At 35.4% G+C, this 15,062-nt stretch overlaps 1 long non-coding RNA gene across 1 annotated transcript; it reads right to left on the bottom strand.

The window, feature by feature from the left end:
* Nucleotides 1–1,339: 1,339 nt before the first annotated feature.
* Nucleotides 1,340–1,938, bottom strand: LOC129745881 (uncharacterized). The gene is made up of 3 exons (XR_008737205.1): nt 1,793–1,938; nt 1,492–1,732; nt 1,340–1,430 (listed from the first exon to the last, which is right to left on the bottom strand). It is a non-coding gene; the product is annotated as an uncharacterized LOC129745881 (long non-coding RNA).
* Nucleotides 1,939–15,062: the final 13,124 nt, after the last annotated feature.

Genomic DNA, 15,062 nt, shown 5'->3' with positions numbered 1-15,062 from the left:
TCGAAATATTTTGTACAAACCACCCTCTGTGGCATAGTGTATGGTGCTGTTTGTACAATATTCAGGAAATTTACTCAGCCCCAGTAGGGGTGGCGGTGGTTTTTTGTTATTACTGTTATCGCCAGCCATCGTTTGTGTTCGCGCTAAATACGTTTGTATCGTGTGTGGGCGAGCATAGATCAAACAATCGTCTTGGAATCATCGAATTTGCACACGCCATTTGTGTTGTCTATGGCATGGTGTATGGTGCTGTTTGTACAAATTTCAGGCCATTTACTCAGCCCCAGACGGGGTGGAAAATGTTTTTTTTTGTTGCTGGTACTGTAATCGCCAGCAATCGTTTTTGTTCGCGCGAAATTTGGCGAGCATAGAATCAAACAATCGCCGTGGAATCATCGCATTTTATACAAATGTGATGTAGTCTATTCCCCGTGCAGCGTTGTAGTTCCATATCGGGATAGTTGATTTTCACCACCCGTACGATTGTTATCTAAAAATAACCAAGCAAAAGCATTATTATTATTGACATTTCATAAATAATTCAATCTTTTTTTGTTGCATTTAAACAGCTATGTATGTTTAGAAAGCCGAAAAGGATTTAAAGGAAAATTAGGCGATAGGTTAGGAGAATAAATATATCTTAAATTAGTTTTTGTTTGGCATATTATTTTCATCAGTTATCAAAGATTGGTTTTATTTACTTAAAACTAATGAATTTTAAATGCAATGTCATTATAAAAACACAATTTGAATAAAGATTCGAATTTAGAACGTAAAAGTAAAAAAAAAATCAAGAATTAAATAAAATTTAATTTTAAGCTTATCATCATTTGAACACATCTACTTCAAAATAAGAAATTTGGATGGATGAGGTAACAAATTTAAAAGAAAGTTAAAAAAATTGCTCACCTCCCTTTACCATTAACGCTTGCGACGTATCATTCAGAACGCTTATGCAGCTTAAGCATAAAGTCGGCTGCCAAATCCTGTTGCGTAGTTTAACTCTTGGGATATATCCAGAAAATTCATTCGATGCACTGCGGCCAATCTCACTACTCCGGCAGGTATGGAATTTCGACTCGATGTTGAACTTATGGTTACTCAGAAACAGCTAGTCTCCTTTCTCCGGCAGATTAAAGGCGGTAGATAATTACATTTTTCCGACCGACATCTGGTGGTAAGTGAAGGTATCCGGCCTCTGAGAGCGTCTAAAAACAAATGGGTGTTCGCTCACCAACGCTTATGCATTCATCTGTAGCATCCTTTCGTCAATTTATGGAAAATAGGATATGTCTCAATCAATAGAATTAGTCATAAAATATATTAATAAAAAGATACCCACCAATGAAAATGTGACCATCACAAAATGTCCTTGGGCTGATCAATACGCCTAGGAACATGCACATGCACCTTCGATGATTAATTTTGGCCTAGAAATGACAAAAAAAATTGTTAATTGATTGATAATGGTTGGAATAATTGCTAACTTACCACTTGAAATCGCTGATGGAAGCGCCGTTAGCTCGTAACTGAAAAACGTTGAGTATCGGTCCACCTTTTGAGCAACACAGCCTTGCCGTGGGCTATAATAATTCCCCCCTCGTCTCAGGTGACGGGCATCAAGCACCAATCCGCGGCACGTTACGCATGATGCCGAAGTTTTTGACCGTCTTGATCAACAAACCAGCACCGCGTGCCACCGTTGCCAAATTTTTCGTAAAGGACTCCGGCGCTGTTCAAAGACACAAAATATAAGGTGGAGTAATATTTGTAGTAAATACTGGGTACTTACGGCAAGCGCGGAATATCAGGATTTTCGATAAAGGTTCTCAGATGCAGATTATTAGTTGGATTCCGACCAATAGCTATCGAAATTTGCTGCATAACCGCAAACTTCCTCGATTTCCGCTGTTGTAGCTTCGGTCAGCATGAAGTAAATCAAACTGGACTGCGCTCTTCCCTGGTCGTAGGATGGTTTCCATTCCGGTATATCTTGGATAATCGTATTCGCTTTTAACAATTGATGTCTCGTCGCACTGTGCTTGTTCATTGCGGGTGTCTCGCCACGCCTTAGTGGTTGTCCAAGTGTCCAGCCACACTGTGCAATGCAAAAGTATTGAGAATGTTATCTCGCTTCAAACAGTGGATGTCTCGTCGCACTGTGCTTGTTCAAGGCGGGTGTCTCGCCACGCCTTAGTGGATGTCCAAGTGTCCATCCACACTGTGCAATGCAAAAGTATTGAGAATGTTATCTCGCTTCGAACAGTGGATGTCTCGTCGCACTGTGCTTGTTCAAGGCAGGTGTCTCGCCACGCCTTAGTGGTTGTCCAAGTGTCCAGCCACGCTGTGCAATGCAAAAGTATTGAGAATGTTATCTCGCTTCAAACAGTGGATGTCTCGTCGCACTGTGCTTGTTCAAGGCGGGTGTCTCGCCACGCCTTAGTGGTTGTTAAAGTGTCCAGCCACGCTGTGCAATGCAAAAGTATTGAGAATGTTATCTCGCTTCGAACAGTGGATGTCTCGTCGCACTGTGCTTGTTCAAGGCGGGTGTCTTGCCATGCCTTAGTGGATGTCCAAGTGTCCAGCCACACTGTGCAATGCAAAAGTATTGAGAATGTTATCTCGCTTCAAGCAGTGGATGTCTCGTCGCACTGTGCTTGTTCAAGGCGGGTGTCTCGCCACACCTTAGTGGATGTCCAAGTGTCCAGCCACGCTGTGCAATGCAAAAGTATTGAGAATGTTATCTCGCTTCAAACAGTGGATGTCTCGTCGCACTGTGCAATGCAAAAGTATTGAGAATGTTATCTCGCTTCAAACAGTGGATGTCTCGTCGCACTGTGCAATGCAAAAGTATTGAGAATGTTATCTCGCTTCAAACAGTGGATGTCTCGTCGCACTGTGCTTGTTGAAGGCGGGTGTCTCGCCACGCCTTAGTGGTTGTCCAAGTGTCCAGCCACGCCGTGCAATGCAAAAGTATTGAGAATATTATCTCGCTTCGAACAGTGGATGTCTCGTCGCACTGTGCTTGTTCAAGGCGGGTGTCTCGCCACGCCTTAGTGGTTGTTAAAGTGTCCAGCCACGCTGTGCAATGCAAAAGTATTGAGAATGTTATCTCGCTTCAAACAGTGGATGTCTCGTCGCACTGTGCTTGTTCAAGGCGGGTGTCTCGCCACACCTTAGTGGATGTCCAAGTGTCCAGCCACACTGTGCAATGCAAAAGTATTGAGAATGTTATCTCGCTTCAAACAGTGGATGTCTCGTCGCACTGTACTTGTTCAAGGCGGGTGTCTCGCCACGCCTTAGTGGTTGTCCAAGTGTCCAGCCACGCTGTGCAATGCAAAAGTATTGAGAATGTTATCTCGCTTCAAACAGTGGATGTCTCGTCGCACTGTGCAATGCAAAAGTATTGAGAATGTAATCTCGCTTCAAACAGTGGATGTCTCGTCGCACTGTGCAATGCAAAAGTATTGAGAATGTAATCTCGCTTCAAACAGTGGATGTCTCGTCGCACTGTGCTTGTTGAAGGCGGGTGTCTCGCCACGCCTTAGTGGTTGTCCAAATGTCCAGCCACGCTGTGCAATGCAAAAGTATTGAGAATATTATCTCGCTTCGAACAGTGGATGTCTCGTCGCACTGTGCTTGTTCAAGGCGGGTGTCTCGCCACGCCTTAGTGGTTGTCCAAGTGTCCAGCCACGCTGTGCAATGCAAAAGTATTGAGAATATTATCTCGCTTCAAACAGTGGATGTCTCGTCGCACTGTGCTTGTTCAAGGCGGGTGTCTCGCCACGCCTTAGTGGTTGTCCTAGTGTCCAGCCACACTGTGCAATGCCAAAGAATTGAGAAGTTTATCTCGCTTCAAACAGTTATTATTCTTTCAACGATTCTATTAGGATTGAAAATTAATAAGATCAACTGCGATTATGAAATTTGAATAGTAAAATCATAATGATAATGATGATGATAATGTTCCCACCTCATTCCCCTACACATATTTGAGCGGATCGAGTTATATTTTTGAAAAGATTTTTTTTTAACAAATCACATTCATTTACTGCTACAATTGTACTAAGAACCATCTCAGATTTGGAACAATTCATGTAAATACCGCGCAGTGCTCAAATATATGTAGACTTCTCTTAACTAATTTCAAGTTGACAAAAGGCCAATGAATATTCAACAATCTTAAAAATTATCACTATTATTATCATCATCATTATCATTATCATCCATGAGAATTTAGACGAACCATCGCTGACTGTTTCAATTTCGCTACAATACACAGATACTAAGGAATAACTGAATATCTGCAGTGACTTGTCTCATCAATGTTGACATCTTACTTAAATTTTATTTAAATCTAAACTGAATTGTTTCAAGCTCTTCGCATTTCATTTTACCTTTTATTGATTTATCTGATGCACTGCGATCGCGAAGGAAGCTCAAATGAAAGACTCGCAAATTGATGCCACATTTTTTCTGATCCTATTTAGTAACCAGAGAACAACATCACAACTATTATGAACTGTACTCAATATTAATTCAATTACCAATGTGTGAATCGTATTAAAAACAAAAAATTACAAGAACAGTTCACTTTCTCTTACATTAATTACACTTGTATTCGGAAACTCATGTTTAGAATTAAGTTTTTTAGGGAGAAGTACATTATAATGTGATGATCCGTAAATCATAACAATTGGAGTCAATGATACCACTGGTGGTCTGATTTCTAAACAATTAACTGGGGTTCCCTTGATAACGACAAAAATACTTCGTTTTAAAATAATACTTAATGCGTATAAAGTATCTGCATTACCCCAGGCACTGTCCTCACATGAAATACAAAGAAGATTGAAAAATGATCCCGATTCAAGTAAATTTTCTCTACCTTCAAAATAGGACTTATTTTGTAAAACACTTCTGAATGCGAACGTTCGGAGAACATTTGACAAAAGTGTATTTCCAATCAAAGAATATGAAATCGAATGGAACTGACAATTTCCATCTCTCGGAATTTCAATTTCAACAAATTCTTGAAAATACTGTTCGTTTGCCATCCTGTCAAGATCACGTAAACGGTCAAAAATCTGAATTGGAGAAACATTCATATGCGTATGAACTAAATCTAGGGATTGAGAATAACTTTCTAACAATGACATAACGCGGTATTCTGTATCTAGATTAAAATTCATTGAAGTAACCAAAATGTCTAATATTGCACTATTCAAATTTCTAAAAAGCTCTTCGTTGAACCATTCTTCATTTTCTAATATCTCTGTTGTTGAATTTTCAATCAAAATATTAGCTTCATTAAATAATTCTTCTGGAGGATCATTGAAAAGTTCATTATGAATGTTGTCATTCACTATATTTGATGAAGAAGTATCAAAATACTCACTTCCTAGAATTTCAGCAGATTCCAATTCCAATACTGTTTGAGGAATTATCGCAAAGATTGGTTTGTGGTCAGAAAAATAAGACTCATATACACCAGCTGAAATATTTCTTATGTTAGAAAATACAATATCTAATCTAGAACCAAGATCTGTTGTAGGTTCATAACAAACTAACTTATCATAAAGATGCATTCTATTCAGATTATTTACTAATTTTTTTGTTTCGTCACATGTACTGTTGAGATTAAAATTGAAATCTCCTATGAATACGATTGGTTCACTGTAAGCCTTATAAATTAAATTGAATACAGATATAAATTCATTATAATTAATTTTCGGTGATTTATAGCCTGTAAGAAGTGAAAAATTTCCATGTTTTAGAAGAACTAAGTCAGTATGGCCAACATATTTATTCTGGTTATTGGCTTTGAAAACCGTCTTATGACTTTCTACTGAAACTATTAAACCAATTTTCGCATAGCATATTATACCTTTGGCAATGCCACTCTTAACAAAAAATGGAAATTTTTGTCTATCTGATCGGTAAACAATATGGAAATTGGGTATATTTACTTCATCGTTTGTAAGGATCCCCGTTTCAGAAAATACAATTATGTCACATCTCGAATACCATGCATCCGCGGATATGTACTTGAAATTTTCTCTCAAAGATCTAGAATTCTGATAAGCAATAACCAATCCTGCGTGAGTTGTTAAATTATCAAACGCTAAAGTTAATTGTCTGTATGTCTTTAATCTTTCCGTTTCTTTCAAACAAGCTCTTATGGTAGGATTATCGGCCATATTTCCCGGAAATTTTCCTAATATATAAAGCCCAGATAGTTTCGAAACACGACTCAAGGCAACATAAATTAACTGACGAGTTGAGTTACCTTTCTTGCGTAGATCAACGCACACTTTGGAATATGTTTGTCCCTGACTTTTATGAATTGTAAGCGCTTCACAGGGAACTAATGGGAATTGATTCCTAATAACTTGATAGTCACGTTGAAAATGATTAGTCAAACTATATCTTTGCCTTTCAATAGGTGTCCAGTTTTTGTTAAGATTCAAATTTTCTGTAAATTCATGAAATTTAAGTCGAGCTTTTCTGCCAACTTTCTTGCTGTCAAAATTAAGGTACACCACGATAGGTTTATTCGATTGTGGATTGCAAAAAACAAATTCCAAAACTCCAGTTGCACCGTTTACGATGCCATCCGATACATCTAAATTTGCAGTTACCATGTACTTGATACCTTTTTTGAATTGTATAGAATATGGATACCCTCCACAATCCCGGGTAGTTTTAGCTTTCCAAATATCAAGTTTCTTTAAAATTTGTTCTTCTTTCAAATTGCCTGTCAATTTATCTTCAGCCAAACTTAAAATTTCGGTTTCAGTCGACTCTGCAATTTTTATGGCATTATATCTGTCAACATCCAAATTCGTATAATACAACCTTATAGCGTCACTAGGTACTTCACTTTCGGAGACTTCTCTACTTTTAAAAACGTTGATATCTGCTGCATTCATAGTTCCCTGGGCAAAATTATTTAACGCATTAACAAAGTCTAAGTCGTCTTTCTGTCTCATGACCTCAGTTAATTCATAAAATTCAAAATCCGCCCATAAAGGGGAAAGATCCAACGTCACCAAACAATCTCTGGGAGGGTTAAAAATGAATCTATCTTTGACCGGCGGAAGCTGTCGGAAATCTCCTACGGTTATTACAGATAAACCACCAAAACTTTCATCCATTCCTGTAATTTGGCGCAATCTTGTATCTATACGACTGAAAATGGTACTTCCAACCATTGAAATTTCATCTATGACTATCAATTTACAATGTAACAATTGTTGGCGTAAATTATTTGCGACGTCCATAGGTAAATCTGGTATGTTTCTAGTTTCGGTCAATGGTAAGGCAAAAGCTGAGTGCAAAGTATTGCCTCCAATTAAAAAGGCAGCTTTTCCAGAAAACGCACTTAATAACACTTTGACAGAATCTGATGATTGCCAAACTGAGGTTTCAACACAGTACTCCAGAAAATATGTAATCAATTGATAAATTGTTGATATAACTAAACTTTTTCCAACACCTGCTGAGCCGGAGATGAAAATTTTTAAAGGTAACTTGTTCAGTTTAAAGCATTTGTAAATATGAATTACAATTTCTCTTTGTCTGTTATTAAGCTTCCTTAGATTTTCAAGAAGATCGCGTTTGTTTACTTTCGGAGGAGCCGAATACACAAATGGAGTAAACGTTTTTGGTCTATCAATACCTCCTTGTACAAGAATATCGATTTCATGATCTTTAGACAGCTGATTTTGTTCGAATTCGGAAATTTCTTCATTTTCTAAATCTGCTCTATTATCATTTGCGGCTTCTATTGCTTTGTCTATTACATCATCTGACAGAATTTGAAATTTGGAACGATTTCTAGTAATCACACCGAGGTTATTATTATACACTTCCAACCAGTTCACTGTTTCAATTTCATTGATTTCATTTCTCCAAGGATAGAATAGAAGTAATTGCTCTCGATAATAATTGTCGGGATCTTGTTCGATTTTGTATCGATTATATCTCAGAATTCGAGCTGTTTTCCTTCTCTTATGGTTAGGATTTTCTCTATCTACTTCTGTTTCTTCAATGTCCTCTTCTTCGTCAGAAATCTGTGACCTGTTCTTATCAGGACGACTTTTTCCTTTAGCTTTAAAATAAAATGCAGCGTACTCAGCTAAACAAATGTTTTGTAAATCTACTCGTTCCGCATAATATGTTATGATATCTTTACCAGCGATATCGGTACTATCTTTGCTCATTGATCTTAATTGTTTTTCTGATTTAAGAAAAACTACCCTATCTTCAGATTTACAGGTGCTGATATATGTATGAGTTCGACTGAAATGGGACAAAGGAATACTTAAACAATGATAAATAGCTTCGCTGACGCTCATTAGATTCGAATTGAGAAATTTGTTAGCAATTGTCCTCAACTTTTCAAGATAAGTAGTATTTCTTTTATCTAATTCATTTTGCAGTTCCTTCAACTGCTTCGAGAGTCCCGATTCAGACTTAGCAATGTAATCAACAATGTATGCTGCAACGCCATATTCATCTAGAATTAGCTGCAAATCTGTATTTGACTCCATTAAATTCAATATTATTGGATTATAAGAATTGATATCAACTTCACAGCTCCTGCGTTTATAAAAAATTGTAACTTTACTTATAGAAGCTCTTAAAGCGGTTATGTAATGATCTTTAGTCAAATGCAAGCTTTCTAAAATTTCTTCAAAACTGAGATTTGATCTTTCTCTACTTGAATATAGAACTTCCATCGTTTCTTTTATTTTCTGTAGATTTCTCTTAACCGCTGCAGTAATTTCGTTCTTGGGCAATGGTTTTAAAATTTTAGTTTCTGATAGAACAAATTTTGGAAAATTAAATCTACATGTGTTTTTATTGCTCCGTCTTTTTGAACATGTATCAGTGTGCTTGTGACGCAAATATTTACAAAGTGGATTATCAGCGTCATACTGACATGTAATAAATGTATCAGCAAACTTTTCAAAAGCTTTTATACTATCTTCATCATTTAAATCTAGACAAGGTGCATCTTCAATGAACAGTAACATATGATCATGGGGAGATCCCCTCATTTGAAATTCGCGCCTTCGGTAAAAATCTGTTATTTTATACGGTTGGAATGGGCCTGAGCTTTGTTTCATTAATTTCATTAGCTCAGTAATTTTAAAATCATAATACAATGCAGAGTAAACAGGATTTTCTTTAATAAGATCGTGTTTTTGTTGTTCCGGAAGGTTAAGAGCTTGCAATAACGAAATTTGTTTCCCTGTAGTCTTCAATACCAACCCTTGTATCAATTCAGGCCATTTATTTTCAACTGCAGACACGGTTAAGAAAAACATTGGTTTTCCGCACTGCCGCAACATCGCAAAGAGATTCTTTTTCTTCGAGCTCCAAAAACTTGGAGAACATCTGATGTGCTTTAAAAAATTCAACCCATCATTATGCTGCCTAAGCTCTGTAATAAACTGGGGATTTAATGCTTCCTCAACTGTAACACCATTAGCATTAGATTTCTTTTTTAGTGTAAGTGTAGTTGAACTAAGAACTTCTGATTCCAATTTCATTTTGGCCAAATATAAAATTCTGAATGCCGAAATTTTAACTGTATGGCAGCGTACTTCCCATTTAATTAAATCAGATCTTGTAATATTTTTGTTAAGTACTTGCCTTTTTTTTCCAGCGAAAATTTTTGGAAAACAAAAACATTCAACATCTGGTTGAATGTGAACTGAAACAGGCCAGTGATTTTGACCTGGAGCCATAACAATAGTGGCATGTTGTGCCGTTTGTTGATTGAAGTCGAAAAGTAAACATTCATCATCATCATCAACCAAATGTTCATAAAATTCATCATCGACCTCTAAATCGTCTAATTGTAAATTCGAATTCACTTCTTGTTCTAATCCAGAACAAAGTTGATTATCCCGAATATTACCGTCGTCGCTTGTAGCAACTTGATTTTCACTGGCATCTAAATTTATGACATTGTTCCGATTGATTTCCTCCGTGAAAATTCTCATATCATGAGAAGAAACTTGTATGTCATGTTTTTTGTATAATTCAGTATTTTTCAAATAATCAAGAGCTTCTGATACATATGACGCACGGACCAATCCACTAATATATGTGGAAGAGTGACCCATATGTCGTTTGAATTCCACCGGTATAGGTATAACATCAAGATTATTTAGTTGTCTTGGCAAAGACGAAACCATAAGTGGCACACTACTAGGCACATGAATTGCACTCCCTTTCATTCCAAGCTGTGGATTACAAGCACGTTTTGACATGAGAACAACCTTTTGGAAAGCAACATAAGGAGAAACTATTCTTTCTTCAATATCATTAAGTCTTGTAATGCATTCGGGAACCGGCGGTAATTTTAATCCCCAACTTGAAGCAAGCTTGGGAATTTTACGTTCTTTTACATATTTAATGCAAGTTTTACACAGAAAATTGCAAGAATTTTGAAAATAATAATTCAAGGTGCGTGAATCGCATGTATTTTGAACGTTTTCGTTTTTCAGAATTTTATCAATTATCTGTTCAGAAATTTTTTGAACACTCTTATAGAAAAATGAACCCTCGCAGCTTGCGCATACATAACTGGGCATCTGCTTTCTATTCTCAATGAATTCCCTTATTGATTTCGATTGAATATCATTCGAACGAATTAGAAAGTTGTAATATTTGTCTCGATGAGCTATGAATTCATTCATTCTTTGCTCCCGTCGTGATAATCTGTTGCGTGCATTTTCATTAACATTATACGTTTCATTGCTTCTCTGTAAACGTATATTCAACAAATTTGAATGATTCGACGCAGCTTGGACGTTTTCGTGTCTTAAACGTTTTTCTGCCAATTTACATAGAATATTATTCTTCTCTCTTCCATAGTATTCCATGTTTTCATTTCTTATCTTACGCATACGAAGTCTGTTCATCGTTTTTTCATTTTCGTAATAGCTCATATCTGCTCTTATTTCTCGAATCCTTTTAGCATTTTTTTCTCGCATGATTGAAGAAATTTCAATATCTCTTCTTTTCCTCTGGATTCTTTGTTGTTCTTGCTCTTTATATGAGTTATCTTCGTTTACAATAGTATTGGCATAATCATCAATTGCTTCTGCATGATTCAGGGTTTCTCTTTGTCGATTTTCTTCACTGTAACAATTTTGATTTGTTTGTATTTCTTCCAAAATTGTTACGTTTGGTTGATTAGAAAAACTGACATCTGATTTTCTGTTTTGCTCATTTATAACAGAAGCGAGTTTTTTAATGTACTTTTGCTTATCGTACAAACGAAGTTTTTTCGCTTTGTATTCCGACGAATATTTTTTAGTGCGAGACATGTTTAAAAACTGAAATAAAAAATTTGAAAAAGTTTCAAGTTTAATATTTAGATTCGATTTATTCTAACCAATGTTCATAAAAATTCAATCATTACTTTAAATAAATTTAATTGATTATCATAAAATAAGGCAATCGTGATTAATAAAGTTAATTAACGAATGCCTTGAATTCTATCATTTTTCAGAAAAAGTGTTGATCTTTATTGATTATTTTGGAACGAAATTTGAATAAATAAGTTTGAAATTTGGTAACCTTAACATAACCATATTTCTCATCAGAATAACATCAAACAGAAATAAACACCATTGCTGTATCCCAACAAAGTAATCTTATAAATGAGTGGATGGAAACTTTAAATTAAAGGAAAGCTATTAATACTCAATAAAAATACAAAAACCAAAAAAGTTATTTACGACCCTTAGAGCCGAAGGGGTAAAGCTGAATAAAAGAATAATTCGAGAAAACATGCATTTAAGTTTTTTTTTTGGTCATATTCCATATATTATTCAAAAATTGTTATTTTTGTAAATAAACTTAAAATAACCCGATAAAATTACCAAATACAAATTAAAATATGAAAAATTGTTAAGTATTACTAACTCAAAATCGATCATATTTGCACTTATACCTCTTTGGCTCTGAGGGTCTTTTTTCAATCCAAATATTGGATATCAATCGATAATGTCAATATAATTTGTTCCGATAGTACGATCTTAAAATAGAAACCAATTGAGGCGCCAGGATCAGATGAACATCATTTTCATAGGAATAATTAATTTTGACAGGTTTCCAAATTTAAATCAAATACCATTTAAGTACACAAAGGTAAGTACGACGGTTTTTCGTATAGTACAACTTAAATCTTTTAAGAAAATCAGCAGTGGATCTATTTAGGCAAACGATCAATTTGATGCAGAATATTTTTTTTTATTACACTGAAGATATAAGCATGATCGAGATAAGTTTGTCGCCCCTCTGCTAGGTCCAGTTTTGACACAACTCGCTAAACTTATCACTAAAACTAATGAACTGCTGTTTTCTTTACTTACTTCGCTTTATAAGGTAAGTAGGGACGGTAGATTTTCTCTAACCTTCTGAATGTTAGTATTGTTTCATTGCAAAGTTTGTCGTCATGAACACGCTAGATTAAAAAAAATGCAACTGAAAATGATGCACATCATTTCGACATAGTAGTTATAATAAAAAGTAAACCAAAACAACGCTGTAAACATCCGTTATTGTCGAGATTCCGAAATCTGTAGAAATAACAGTTTATTTCCAAAAACTTATTCAAAAAATTGATTATTTTATCATGTTTTCGAATCTCCAAAACACATAGAAATCCACAATAAAAACACCATGGATAAATTCCTTTGACTAGAGTATTTGTTGTGAATGTAAATCATTAAAAGAATTCACACCTTTTCGAGATATTTGGAATAAACAGCAATGCTCTCGTGACCTTCCATTACGTCAAATAAAACAATATTTGAAAAACTGAGAATTTCACTTATACTGTATTTGTTTTCTCCACTCGATCAGTGTTCCACCGTACCCGACAAAAACAAACACAAATCGTCGCCAGTGTATTGCTACCTCACGCACTCACACGCTCTCTCGCAACACTGGCAAAATTATCGGTGGGCCACCGTCCGTAAGCAGAACTTCACCAGGTCAAAACCAGTGCAACACCGTCCGAATAAACAAACAGTTTGACAGCACCTAGTGGTGCACTAGGGCAACACGAGTGCAACACTCGGCATAAACAAATACACTATTATTATGCTGTATTATTGCACCGACGACCTACATGATTGGATAAAGCTTGGCAAAGTTTCGGCTGTCCCTGGAACCAACAAAACAGTCTGACCTCGCGGTCGTCAGCCGCACGCAAACACGGTCTCCACTGTAACTTCTACCACCAGCCACCAGCTTGATTCCCAGACTAAGGAAAGGGATAGCGGTGACTAACTTAGTTCAAAAATCGGATATAAGGGGCAAACGAGCATCAATAGCCCCGAAGTATTTCGAAATTTTCATGTGTACTAACAATAAGACAACATGTTGCATAAGTGATCGCTGTACACTGTCAGTTTACTGCCCGCAACAGTGCCGACGCGAGCATGTGATATCTGTACGAAACATTATAAATCCGGACTGCAAAAAGCTTTATTATTTACATAGTATTCCGTCTCACGACATAACTTGACAAAAGCTTGTTTTGGACTTAAAAAAAAAAGCTTGTTTTGGACTTATGAGTCGTACAAAATAGCCTCTCTATTCCCGCAAGTTAAAGTTTCTCTGAACAATATACTTGTAATTGAATACCTGTATTGAAATTTTCAATGAATCTAATTAGATTTTTGAAATCGAAACCAATCGTATGAATTTTAATATCAAGTCTCATTTTAAAAACAGAATCTGTAGTCTGAAGTACAAGTCTGAATAATTTTAGTTATAAATTACTCAACTTTAAATCTTATAACTGAACCCATTACCTTATAATATATCATTTGAGGCACTTGGCATCAGAGGGTTGCAAGTGCAAATGATAGTTTCGAAAAAACACGCTTCAAAGTTGTGAAGGTGCTCGATTAATCATATATTTTTCGAATTCGAACAGTTTAATTCAATCAAAAAGTGTTTAGAAAAATTATGAAAAATCTCGGTTTTGCACCTCACTTTCATTGAAACATGAAGAATCTTATAGGTTTACTTAACTAAAAATTGATGATTTTGGTACTTGCACCCCTCTGATACTGAGGGCCTCATTTATAAATTTAAATTCTCATTCTAAATCATAAATCTAAATCTGGATTAAGATGTCTTAGTTTTGACAATATGTACATTCTGAATAAAGAACCTGAAATTTATTTATATTTATTAAAACCTGAAATTTGTGAATTCCAAATCTAAAATCGGAATTGAAATCATGCATTTGAATATGTGATTCTTAATTAGAATTCCATTTAGATGCAGAATTTTGAATCCCAATTCTGAATTGTAAATATGAATTATGAGATTTATTCTGAATATGAATTTGAATTCTGTGATTGGATTCTGAATCTGTTCCACAGTGTTAAAATAAGCAAACATTTGCAAAAACATCATCGATGTCATTCTGAATCTGGGTTCTGAACCTGAATGGATATTCTGAATCCCAAATCTGAATTCCAAATGAATCTAAAATCTGAATCTGAACTTGTGAAATGTACATCTTAATTTTGAATTTATATTTATCATAAATATGAATCTAATTTTGAATCTGATAACTGATTCAAATTCAGAATCTGCCAAAACACATTGTTTGCTAGAAGAATTCCTTCATCACCCCTTTTTGTTTCGACTCGTTTTTGGCTTTTTAGAAATAATACAAAATAAAAAAATAGTTGACTTTTATTTAAAATAATATTGCTAATGTTGGAATGTAAAGCAACCTATATTAACGGATAGCTCCAAACAATCATGATAAAACGAATCAAAATATTCGTCGAAAAAATTCAAAGAATAAACATAGATATTGGTTGTTTTTTTTTTGTAAATCTTTAATTGAAACGGCTCATATTTTCAGATTTTAAGGAGACAAACAAATTTGTTGATTGTTAAAGAATTATTGATGTCCCATAAGTTCCGAATGTTATGATTGCTTCAAGTACCCGCTAGATTACGAGAAAATACTCTCCAAATTTCATAAGCACTTAACTCGTTTCGGT

Source organism: Uranotaenia lowii, chromosome 2 (genome assembly GCF_029784155.1).
Source record: "Uranotaenia lowii strain MFRU-FL chromosome 2, ASM2978415v1, whole genome shotgun sequence".
Taxonomy (NCBI): Eukaryota; Metazoa; Arthropoda; class Insecta; order Diptera; family Culicidae; genus Uranotaenia; species Uranotaenia lowii.
Note: the sequence above shows the minus strand (reverse complement) of the source record. Positions and strands in the feature narration are given on the sequence as shown.